The sequence below is a fragment of the Spea bombifrons genome, chromosome 1 (genome assembly GCF_027358695.1).
Source record: "Spea bombifrons isolate aSpeBom1 chromosome 1, aSpeBom1.2.pri, whole genome shotgun sequence".
NCBI classification, from domain to species: Eukaryota; Metazoa; Chordata; class Amphibia; order Anura; family Pelobatidae; genus Spea; species Spea bombifrons.
In genome coordinates, this window is record NC_071087.1 from 42,759,086 (window position 1) to 42,771,113 (window position 12,028).

Here is a 12,028-nt window from a genome sequence, read left to right on the forward strand (position 1 = left end):
ATCGAATGTTGGTTCCCATAAGGGTATGTTAAATCAAATTCTGTTGGAAACAACCAATTACTCAGTAATATATCCCTGTGCCGTGCGAAATATAGGGCTGTGCGATCGACTCTATTGGTCGCCCGCAGGGGCCTCCTCTGGCATTAACCAATTGCTAGAGGAGGCCCCTGCCGGCGACCAATAGAGTCGCTCGCATGGCCCTACATTTCCTGACAGCAAACCTACGGATTTCCTCTCCCCTTAACCCCTGTGATGCTGCGTAGATAACAGGAGCGGAAATCCGTAGGTTCGTCGTCAGGAGTTAAGGACCTTTAACATCTGACGGCAGAACTTGGCCTGGGGAGACCATGGTCTCCCTGCTATTGATTGTTCGTATAGACCTTTAACTCTTGGAGCGGGGAGACCAGTGGTCTCCTGCGGCCGAGGTTCAGCACCAGGATTTTAAAAATCTCCCCCAGTAGGGGGCGCGTCTGCCATCAACCAATGACGTGCAGGGGACTTCATTGGTTGATGGCAGAGGATGCCCCTTCCAGCGACCAATAGAGTTACTCGTACGGACCTTTAAAACCCTGGCACCAAAGCTGCTGCATAGTGCGTACCACGTAAACCCCGTATTAACCCCTTCTACAAAAAAAGGCAAAAACTAAGAAAGTAAATGAACATGAAGAATGTACACGAATATTCGCCCGAACACGAAGATTTTTTTCCCCATGAAGATGAACACGAAGACGAACACAAAGTTCGCCAGGGCCCAGGTCTACTAAAAACTGTTCTGCAAAGCAGGGCTCATAACAGCTTTTTGTTTGGACCATTGTCATGACAACAGAGTGAGCTCATCACCAGAATCAGGAATCTGCACACACCACAGGAACTCAGGTGCTTAGCTGTGCCAGGAAGGGCCAGCTCCCCAGTAAATCAAAATAGAAAAAGGCTCCAGGCACTCAAGGGTTCCACTCAGGCAGGTTTATTAAAGGAGAAGGACAACAACGTTTTGACCTCACGATGAGGTCTTTATCAAGTTAACCACACAAGCAAAAGTAAGTTTAAATAGCACATATCAATAAATGGATAGCCAATCAAAAGACCGATCTAATCTAACACCATATGTAGTATAATTTGAAGTTATTCTAGCCTTGGTGCCCGAATAATTATAATTTTAATAAAGACAGGAGGCGAGTATTTTGCATATCTTCCTTTACTCTCACCAACAGCAGCAAAGAAAGAGTTAATAACACAAGTGAAAACAACCAATAGAAACAGTACACAGGTGGTATATAAACCCCTTAACTATCTTCCTCTTCCTCTTTCGTCCGCTGTAAACCGGAACTGAAGAACGCAGCAAACCGTCTAGAAATGTAAAACCGAACCCAACACTTGAACTGGAACCAAAGTCAAGAGCAAGGCAACAATGCACTCCAACTGGGAAACAGAACCGCTGACACAGAGATGGTATCAAGCTGAAACAAAGAGAGAGACATAACAGAACCAAATTCTTCACAAACATGGTAAAACACAGTAGAACGAGCATCACTGACACTGTCATCACAAATTATCAAACGCAACGGAGCAGACAAAACCCCCCCAAAAAACGAATTCAAACCTGGCCTACTTACCCAGAGTGTACACCTAACCATCGGGAGGGCAGGGAGGGAAAATACTCGCCTCCTGTCTTTATTAAAATTATAATTATTCGGGCACCAAGGCTAGAATAACTTCAAATTTTAAGGCAAGACAGGAGGCTTCCTATTTTGCATTTTTAACGCCGGAAACCAACGCCACTGCCCCTGCAGAAACCGGGCAAAATAAAATGCCCGAAAGGTGGAGGCACGGGACCAATCTGCCGCTCGCAGAATATCCACTAAAGCTCCACCAGCCTGAAGGGCACAGGAGGCCGCAGCCCCCCTGACGGAAAGAGCACCGATGCTCTTGTAGGAGAAGAAAACAGCCTTGAAAGGTTTCACAAAAGAGTTGAGATGTCAAGACCGGACGTATCGACGTCGTGCGTGACAGATAAGTACCTGGCGACACATATTTGGGTCGTCTAGAAAAACAGCTAGGATACAGATGAGAACAACTCAGGGTAGAATAGAGACAGCATGAGCATCCAAAGCGCTAACATCCAAAACCCTACAAAATGATGAGACAACAGAAGGGTAAGTTTCGCCGACAACTGTCAGAGGGAGAGCGAATCGGTGTCTGGCCATCCCGAAGGAAATCTAACATGACAGCTACTTCCCACAGAGAACCGTAGCGTGGCGCCGGAGGACGGGATAAACGAATACCACGCAAAAGGTGGCAGACTAAGGGAGCCAAGGGGATCCATGTGCCGTCCCAAACTCCATGGAGCCCAGCCTCGCCAAGCTGTCTGGTATGACATACTGGTACCTGGAGCTTAAGATTTGCGGAGCAAGGACTGAGCCGCCTCCAATAGGCCCAAGACCGTTTGGGGTCCCCTGAAATCATCCATACCACCAGGAGGAGATTTCCAGGATGTGCAGATGAACCTGGACCTCCGGGCCCGTCAGGGGATAGTACAGAGATGGGATCTCCAGAGGATCCTGGGCAGATACCTGCAGCAGGGCTGGAAACCATGGCTGAGCATGCCACGGGGGGGTCACCAGAACCAAAGACCCCCCATCCCAACACAGGTGATGGATGACCCTCGAAATGACAGTCAGGCGATTCGTCCTGGATGCAGATAGGGCCAGATGCAAGACCAGACTGAGAAGTCTCCAGTCGCTCGCATCCCACCAGTGTCTGGAAAACCCGTCCGCCAAGAGAACCTCGGCACCCGGGAGGTATCCTGCCTGCAGAGTATGCTGAACGCAAGGCAAAAGGCGAAAAACGTCCTTTGTTACCTCTGAGGTACTTGGACCGAGAACCCCCTAAGCGGTGATATACCGAACCGCCGACATGTTGTCTAAGAAGCCTAAGAAGAGAAAGCGGCTTGGGAATAGTTCGGATTTGAGAGAATTGACCAGAAACCCTAGTTGGTGAAGGGTCTGCACCACGAAATCAGTCTGGACGAGCAGGGTCTCCCGGCAGCTAGAGAAGAGCAGAATGCCTAGATAGACTATACACCCGATACCCCTGGACCTGAAGAGAGCCATGACCGGCTTCAGGAGCTCTGTAAGGCACCAAGGGGCTGAACTTAGGCCGAAGGGAAGGGCCTTGAACTGCCATACCTGCCTGCCCTAGCGAAACTGAAGAAATCGCCCGGAATCTGGGTGAATCGGGACAGAGAGAAAGCATCTGAGAGGTCTAACCATATAAACCAATCGCCTTCCAACATAAGGTCTCAGAAGAGACGGATCCCTCCCATTTTGAAGTGGCGATAAACGAAAGCATTGAGAGCCCGTAGATTGATCACTGGGCGGAAGTCCCCGGTGCATTAGCGTACTAGGAAAAAGGAGCTGAGGAAACCGATTGATCCTTTTGCCCACTGGATAGCCCCCTTGTCGCGTAAGGTGCGGAGTTCTGCTTCCATTAAGGCCTGATCGGTAATGCCCACCGAGATGTGGGCGGTCAGCGTACCTGAAAGGGGGGAGAGCTGAAAAACTATCTGGTAAAACCTGTACCGTTAGGGGGATCCAAGGGTCTGACGAAATCCACACCCAGTCGTGGAAAAAGATATATGGCCCGTAACCCAAGGAAGGGAAAGAAGGACAAGAAACATTCGGACTTGCCGAAAACGGAGCGTCCCCTGGGAAATCCGGAAGCGCCTCTACTGTCTCCGCTTAGGTTGAAGGCCCTCTGTTGGAACGGAGTCCTGTAGGGCATCTGGTTCTGAGGGAAGTACCGGGAGCCTTGGGATGAACAGCTTGTGGCCCGGCAGTCAACCAGCCCTCCCAGAAAAACCAGGGCCAGTCTGAAAGACCTTCCTCATTGACAGTTTGGCCTTATTCCATGATGTCATCTAGGATACGTGGCGGTTTGATTCCTTGACAAATGTGTCTCCAAACAGTAAGCGGCTGCTCCTAGGTCTTTAGGGCCCAATTCCGCCAACCTGGGATCCATGAGGAGTAAAGCCGCTTTGCGACGTTCAGAAGCGATTGAAACTGTTGCATTTCCCAACAGGCATACCACACGAAGTGCCCAATCTCAGATAGTCTTGGGATAAAGGGGTGTCTCCTGTAGAACTGCTGTCTGCCAGGGATAGGATTTGGGTGACTGCTCCCAAGTTCTGCTGGGGATCGTCTAGGTGGGGCTCATCCACCAAATACTCACGGACGAAGCGTAAGTCGAAATCCCTGGGCGAGACCAGATTTGCTGAAGCCTCTGATTCACTAGATGAATCCGCGTGCCATACATCCACTATAGATAATGGTCATGCAAAGGAGTGTCAGAGGGTTTTGGGCGTTAGGCAGGTACCTTACCCTTGCCGACTAAAAACCCTACTGCCCTTCCAAGGCCGTTTGGAGCCGGACGCCTCTCCTTCAGATTTCTCGGATTCTGACTCCGATGGTATTGCCTCTGGTCTGGAGGGAGCAGGAGGCTGCCCTTGGGGCAAATTGGTTTAGAGAAAAAGGATTCCGCTGAGTTCGAAAACTTTGCCCCTAACCAGGCCATAAAAGCATCCTGGGATGGCACAGTATCCTGAGACATTATGTCTGTACAAGGTAGGTGATGAGAACAGAGGCGCAGCCCGTATATTGTGCACGGCCACAGGGACGCAGCCCGTATATTGTGCACGGCCACAGGGACGCAGCCCTTATATTGTGCACGGCCACAGGGACGCAGCCCGTATATTGTGCACGGCCACAGGGACGCAGCCCGTATATTGTGCACGGCCACAGGGACGCAGCCCGTATATTGTGCACGGCCACAGGGACGCAGCCCTGATATTGTGCACGGCCACAGGGACGCAGCCCTGATATTGTGCACGGCCACAGGGACGCAGCCCTGATATTGTGCACGGCCACAGGGACTCAGTCTGTATATAATGTGCAAGGCCACAGGGACTCAGCCTGTATATAATGTGCAAGGCCACAGGGACTCAGCCTGTATATAATGTGCAAGGCCACAGGGACTCAGCCTGTATATAATGTGCAAGGCCACAGGGACTCAGCCTGTATATAATGTGCAAGGCCACAGGGACTCAGCCTGTATATAATGTGCAAGGCCACAGGGACTCAGCCTGTATATAATGCGCAAGGCCACAGGGACTCAGCCTGTATATAATGCGCAAGGCCACAGGGACTCAACCTGTATATAATGTGCAAAAACCACATGGACTCAGCCTGTATATAATGTGCAAGGCCACAGGGACTCAGCCTGTATATAATGTGCAAGGCCACAGGGACTCAGCCTGTATATAATGTGCAAGGCCACAGGGACACAGCCTGTATATAATGTGCAAGGCCACAGGGACACAGCCTGTATATAATGTGCAAGGCCACAGGGACTCAACCTGTATATAACGTGCAAAAACCACATGGACTCAGCCTGTATATAAATGTGCAAAAACCACATGGACTCAGCCTGTATATAGATGTGCAAAACCAGAAAATTCCCAACAAATATTGAAAATAATGCAGGGCTCACCCTGTAGCCACTCCAGTGAGGCACAGAGAAGTCATAGAAAAAAGGGGTCCCGGATAGGGAAAAGAGACGGGAAAAATCCCCCCAAAATGCACAGATGCAAAGAAATAATGAATGACAAGTAAAAAATATACATACACACACACACATACATACATATATATACCAGAAATCTATACTGTATATAAATGTGCATACCCACCTAATTATCTAGAATTAGGTGAAAAAAGCAATACGTAATGAATAATAAACAGATATTATTCAATAAATCAGCAATAACTGTAGATAGGAAGAGGACTGACCTGCAACTTTGGTGAGCAGCAAAGAAAGAGGAAGAGGAAGATAGTTAAGGGGTTTATATACTACCTGTGTACTGTTTCTATTGGTTGTTTTCACTTGTGTTATTAACTCTTTCTTTGCTGCTGTTGGTGAGAGTAAAGGAAGATATGCAAAATAGGAAGCCTCCTGTCTTGCCTTAAAATTGATAATCATGTATTAACATAAGTAAATATTTAAAAGTATACATCCCATAATAAATAAATGAGATACTTGCAGATGTTAAAAGAAACCAGTGACAAATAAAGAAATATATTAAGATCCATATGCATTAAATAACCAAAGGGAATATATTAATAAAATACCCATAAAGTATGTGCAATCAGTGTATGTAATAGGCACTTACAGAGATTTAACTAGTGCAGTTCCATGTAAAAACAATCAGTGTTAATACTCCAAAAAAAGAGTGTGAATTAAGTCAAACCAAACAACCAAATCAGCAAAAGCAAATATGCTGATTAAAATAAGAAAAAAAAGTAAACATTTGTCAGCACTAAAGCGTGGTGACATTCTGCGCATGCACAAGCTTATTCCATGCATACGCAAGAGCATTATCTCTGATAAAATAGTGCAGGTGTAATCATAAAGTGCAGTAGCATTACCAAGTGCATATATCATCAGATCACCATCTGTTATCTTAAAGACCAGACAAATAGTAAAAAGACAATATCTATTGTGAGGGAATAAATAGTTATATGACACATATTGTGAATAAAACAAATCAAAGTCACTGGTTCTTATAATATAGATAAAAAACTTAAATATTTACAAAAACCAAAAATGGCAAAGTCATCATAAGTTATATTAATATACAATGGTATATTATAATGTGACACAATCAAGTAAAGTGCAAAGTAGGTATAAAATGTAGCCAATTCTAAGAAAGTTAATAAAGTGCATCGGTCAGCGAAAAAGTACTCAAAGTGTAACACATTCAGTGATGTATTATAGAGAGGAGAAAGTTTTATTTTGCACAGAATACCTTAAAGTGACACAGTGCCAGGGCCGGCCTTTGGGGTGTGCGACCTGTGCGACCGCACAGGGCGCCACACTCCAGGGGGCGCCGCAGCGCGGTCCGACGCCACTGCCGCCACGGGGTCCGCTGCCGCCAGTATGGGGGCACCCGGCACCCCTCCAGAGACGGACAGTAATGTCCGCCGCTGGAGGAGCAGGCTCGCAAGGGAGCAGTATCGGAGGTCTTTAACAGACCTCCGATACCGCTCCCTTGTGATCCCCGCGGCAACAGCTGCTGTGCGCCGGGGTTTGCTGTCAGATCCCGGCGCACAGCACTGAAGCCGCGCCCACCGGTCTCCGTGCCCTCTGACCCGGAAGAAGAGAAGACAGAAGAACTAAGAAGAAGAGCGAAGAGGAGGCAAAGAAACTGAAAGAGGAAAGGTAGGAAAGCATAGAGTGACAGTGAGAGTGGATTGGTGTATATGTGTGGATTAGTATATATGTGTGGTTTGGTGTATATGTGTGAATTGCTGTATGTGTGGATTGGTGTATATGTGTGGTTTGGTGTATATGTGTGGATTGGTGTATATGTGTGGATTGGTATATATGTGTGGATTGGTATATATGTGTGGATTGGTATATATGTGTGGATTGGTGTATATGTGTGGATTGGTATGCGTGTGGATTGGTATATGTGTGTGGATTGGTGTATATGTGTGGATTGGTATATATGTGTGGATTGGTGTATATGTGTGGATTGGTATGCTTGTGGATTGGTATATATGTGTGGATTGGTGTATATGTGTGGATTGGTATGCGTGTGGATTGGTGTATATGTGTGGATTGGTGTGTACGTGTGTGGATTGGTATGCGTGTGGATTGGTGTATATGTGTGGATTGGTATATATGTGTGGATTGGTGTATATGTGTGGATTGGTATATATGTGTGGATTGGTGTATATGTGTGGATTGGTATATATGTGTGGATTGGTGTATATGTGTGGATTGGTATGCGTGTGGATTGGTGTATATGTGTGGATTGGTGTACGTGTGTGGATTGGTATGCGTGTGGATTGGTGTATATGTGTGGATTGGTATATATGTGTGGATTGGTGTATGTGTGTGGATTGGTATATGTGTGTGGATTGGTGTATATGTGTGGATTGGTGTATATGTGTGGATTGGTGTATATGTGTGGATTGGTGTATGTGTGTGTGGATTGGTGTATATATGTGGATTGGTGTATATGTGTGGAGTGGATTGGTGTATATGTGTGGATTGGTGTATGTGTGTGTGGATTGGTGTATATATGTGGATTGGTGTATATGTGTGGAGTGGATTGGTGTATATGTGTGGATTGGTGTATGTGTGTGGATTGGTGTATGTGTGTGGATTGGTGTATATGTGTGTGTGGATTGGTGTATGTGTGTGGATTGGTGTATATGTGTGTGTGGATTGGTGTATGTGTGTGGATTGGTCTATGTGTGTGTGGATTGGTGTATATGTGTGGATTGGTGTATGTGTGTGGATTGGTGTATATGTGTGGAGTGGATTGGTGTATATGTGTGGATTGGTGTATGTGTGTGGATTGGTGTATGTGTGTGGATTGGTGTATGTGTGTGTGGATTGGTAAGGGTGTGAGAGTGATGGGTGTTATGCTGTACCATTTCCAATGTATTTTTCATTATATAATTATGCTCTAAAGTACATCATAACTCCCATCACTCTATACTGTTCCATACAGTGGCAGAGCTGGGAGGCAGAAGCCTTGCACCCTCACCGCAGGACTTCTGAAAGGTAAGTGAACTTCAAAGAGGGAGAGGGTAGATAGTTAGGAGGGGGTAGATAGGGAGAATGGAGTGAGACGGGGTACATAGGGCAATCATACTCCTATCATGCCAAGTAGTCTACGAGTACATCCTGGACTGCGGGCATGATAAGAATGTGATTGCTGTTAATCATATATATATATATATATATATATATATATATATATATATATATATAAATATTGTTATTTAATTGTTTTGTTATGTGTTATGGTGTGTGGGGGGGTCATATTCGGTTTCGGCCAGGTAAATGCTGCACTTTTGGTTTCAGTCCAGAATTCGTTTCGGTGCATCCCTACTACTAAGCCAGACAATGAAGTGGTAGGCCTACACCACATCAATGTTTGGCGTAGTATATAGTGATTGGGGTTTTGTTACAAGTTTTGATTCCTTTCTTTTTTTGGGATGGGGGGGGCGCCAGACGAGTAGTCCGCACAGGGCGCCAGAACACCTAAGGCCGGCTCTGCACAGTGCTATTAAATTATTGATGAAATCATGTGAATTATGAGGGTCTGAAACTAGTATAGGACGACATCAGCACATGTAGAACAAACAGAGAGTAAAGAAGTTGAATCTAAAAGAAAAAAAGAATAAAAATTGATCATAAAAAATGGAAAATAAAGAAAAAAACAACATAAATTTTAAATAAAATCAAATAAGAGGCATCAAGTCAAATTCATAATTAAGACCCCTAGGAAAGATGGTATCCAATTCTTTAATCCAAAACCCCTCCCTATATAATAATTTTTTCACCCTATCTCCCCTTCTGATAGATTCTGGCACCATATCAATTAATTTTAATTGGGATATATTATGTCTCTTCTCTTTAAAATGTGCAGGAATGGGGAGATCAGTAAGTCCAGTGCGTATAGTGGATTGATGTTTTGAAAATCTATCTTTAAAACGCTGTGTAGTTTGTCCAACATGTACTAAACCACAAGGACATTTAAAAATGTATACCACAAAAGTGGAATTACAAGTAACATGATATTTAATTGTATATTTTTTATCATCATGAGGGTGAAAAAAATGCTTTCCAGGGATCATTGAATGGCAAGAGACACAATTGTAACAGGGTACATTACCTTTGTGTATTCGTGTGTCTATGGATTTGGTAGTAGAGATGTCAGCCTTGACTAGTTTATCATCTTTTATATGCCATCATCGGGGGCCGACTAATTTCTGGGATATTTGGAAAGCTCTCAGAGAGAATATGCCAATGTTTATAGATTACTTTTTTAACCCCTTCGCGACCTTTGCCGGTTCAGGACCGTCATGACAAGAAGGTCACTAAATGACCTTTGACGGTCCTGAACCGTCAAAAAGTTAAATAAGCTTAGAAAGTGATCAAGGATCACTTTCTTCGCTTAAACGGCCTTGCTGCAATGCCTCGACGTCGAGGCATTCAGCAAGGCCGAGATCGGCATCGGGGGCCATGTCTGGCCCCTCCCCGGGGCGTCAACAGCCGCCATACATTGTATGGCGGCGGACGCCCGTTTTAAAAGCGTTTAGGAGGCGATCTCAATGGAGCGTTTAGGAGGCGTCTCAATGGAGTGAGACGCGGTACATAGGGCAATCATACTCCTATCATGCCAAGTAGTCTACGAGTACATCCTGGAATCTGCGGGCATGATAAGAATGTGATTGCTGTTAATCATATATATATATATATATATATATATATATATAAATATTGTTATTTAATTGTTTTGTTATGTGTTATGGTTTGGGGGGGGGTCATATTCGGTTTCGGCCAGGTAAATGCTGCACTTTTGGTTTCAGTCCAGAATTCGTTTCGGTGCATCCCTACTACTAAGCCAGACAATGAAGTGGTAGGCCTACACCACATCAATGTTTGGCGTAGTATATAGTGATTGGGGTTTTGTTACAAGTTTTGATTCCTTTCTTTTTTTGGGATGGGGGGGGGGCGCCAGACGAGTAGTCCGCACAGGGCGCCAGAACACCTAAGGCCGGCTCTGATCGTGAGGTCGAAACGTTGTTCTCCTTCTCCTTCAATAAACCTGCCTGAATGGAACCCTTGAGTGCCTGGAGCCTTTTTCTAACAGAGTAAGCTCACACATAAACATATTTTGGTTCTTTTTTTGTATGGTGGTAGAGTGTGCATGTGTTAGCGTGTGTTAGTAAATGGCTTTAATATGTGTGAGTGTATGGTGTCAACATGTGTAAGAGGATGTTTATAGCATGTATGTGCAAGTTACTATATAGTATTAGAGTGTGTGTGTGTTAGTATAAGCGTGTGAACATATGCTATAATATACAGTATGTATATGTTAGTGTACGGTGTTACTATGAGTGTGTTTGTTAGTATCTGGTGTCAACTTGTCTGTCTGCTAGTGTATGGTGTTAATGCAAGAGTGTGTCAGAGTATGGTGGTAGAGGGTTGAGGGGAGCTTAGTGTTAGCAGTGCAAAGGAAAAGAGGAAGAAAGTGTGTGTAAGTATATGATGTTAGAATGACTGGGTGTTTTTTGAATGATTTTTAGTTATGGGGCATCAAATAAATATTGCACCTAGGTCCCACTGCTTTTGCTACTATTGCCTCTAGTTGTACAGCTCAGCATTATGCTTGCCTTTCACAATGTTTTGTTGCATTGTCTACTTAAATTTAAGTCCTCAGAAAGTATTACTTTGCCTTTTGTGGTGGAGTATTATTCACTGTCTAGGGAACAAGGTAGTGAGTTGATAACATTTCTTCCCTTTGGGTGGTCGTTCATTTAAGGTTTTTAATATTTCAATATTAAGTTAAGTTGTACATTATGGATAATTACTTACTTATTCATTCAGTGTTACAATTTTAGGTTATCTCATTCACATGACTAGTTCTATTGCATGCAGCTAGAATTTGTATTTTAAATGAGTCATAATACAATATGATCTGTAACTTTTAATGCTAACTCCTCTTACAAATGATGATGCAAATGATGATTCAAATTGTTGCAAGTATTTTAATATGCAAGTATGACTATTTGAAATGAAAATTCACTTGCCAGATGAAAATGGCACAGTGTATACAGTATACACAGTATGTATCTAGCTTAACCATGAATGTAGTGCTATGGGGATTCCCAATATATACCTCCAAGTTGTTAATTACAGAAGATATAAGACAAGAGTCTACATCAATATCCTTTCAGATACATTGTACTTTCTAGACTGCACAGCAAGATTCAGGTTATCAAAAATACCAGTCAATACAGCAAAATGAATGAAAATCCATTTAAAGTGTATCATACATACTGACTGTCAAATTGGGATAAAAATGCTAGTTTACCCCCTTAGCTTTTTGTTAAGATCGTTCATTTTAATTTCCAGACGTATGTCACAAGCACATCTGGTCATATAATGTCTG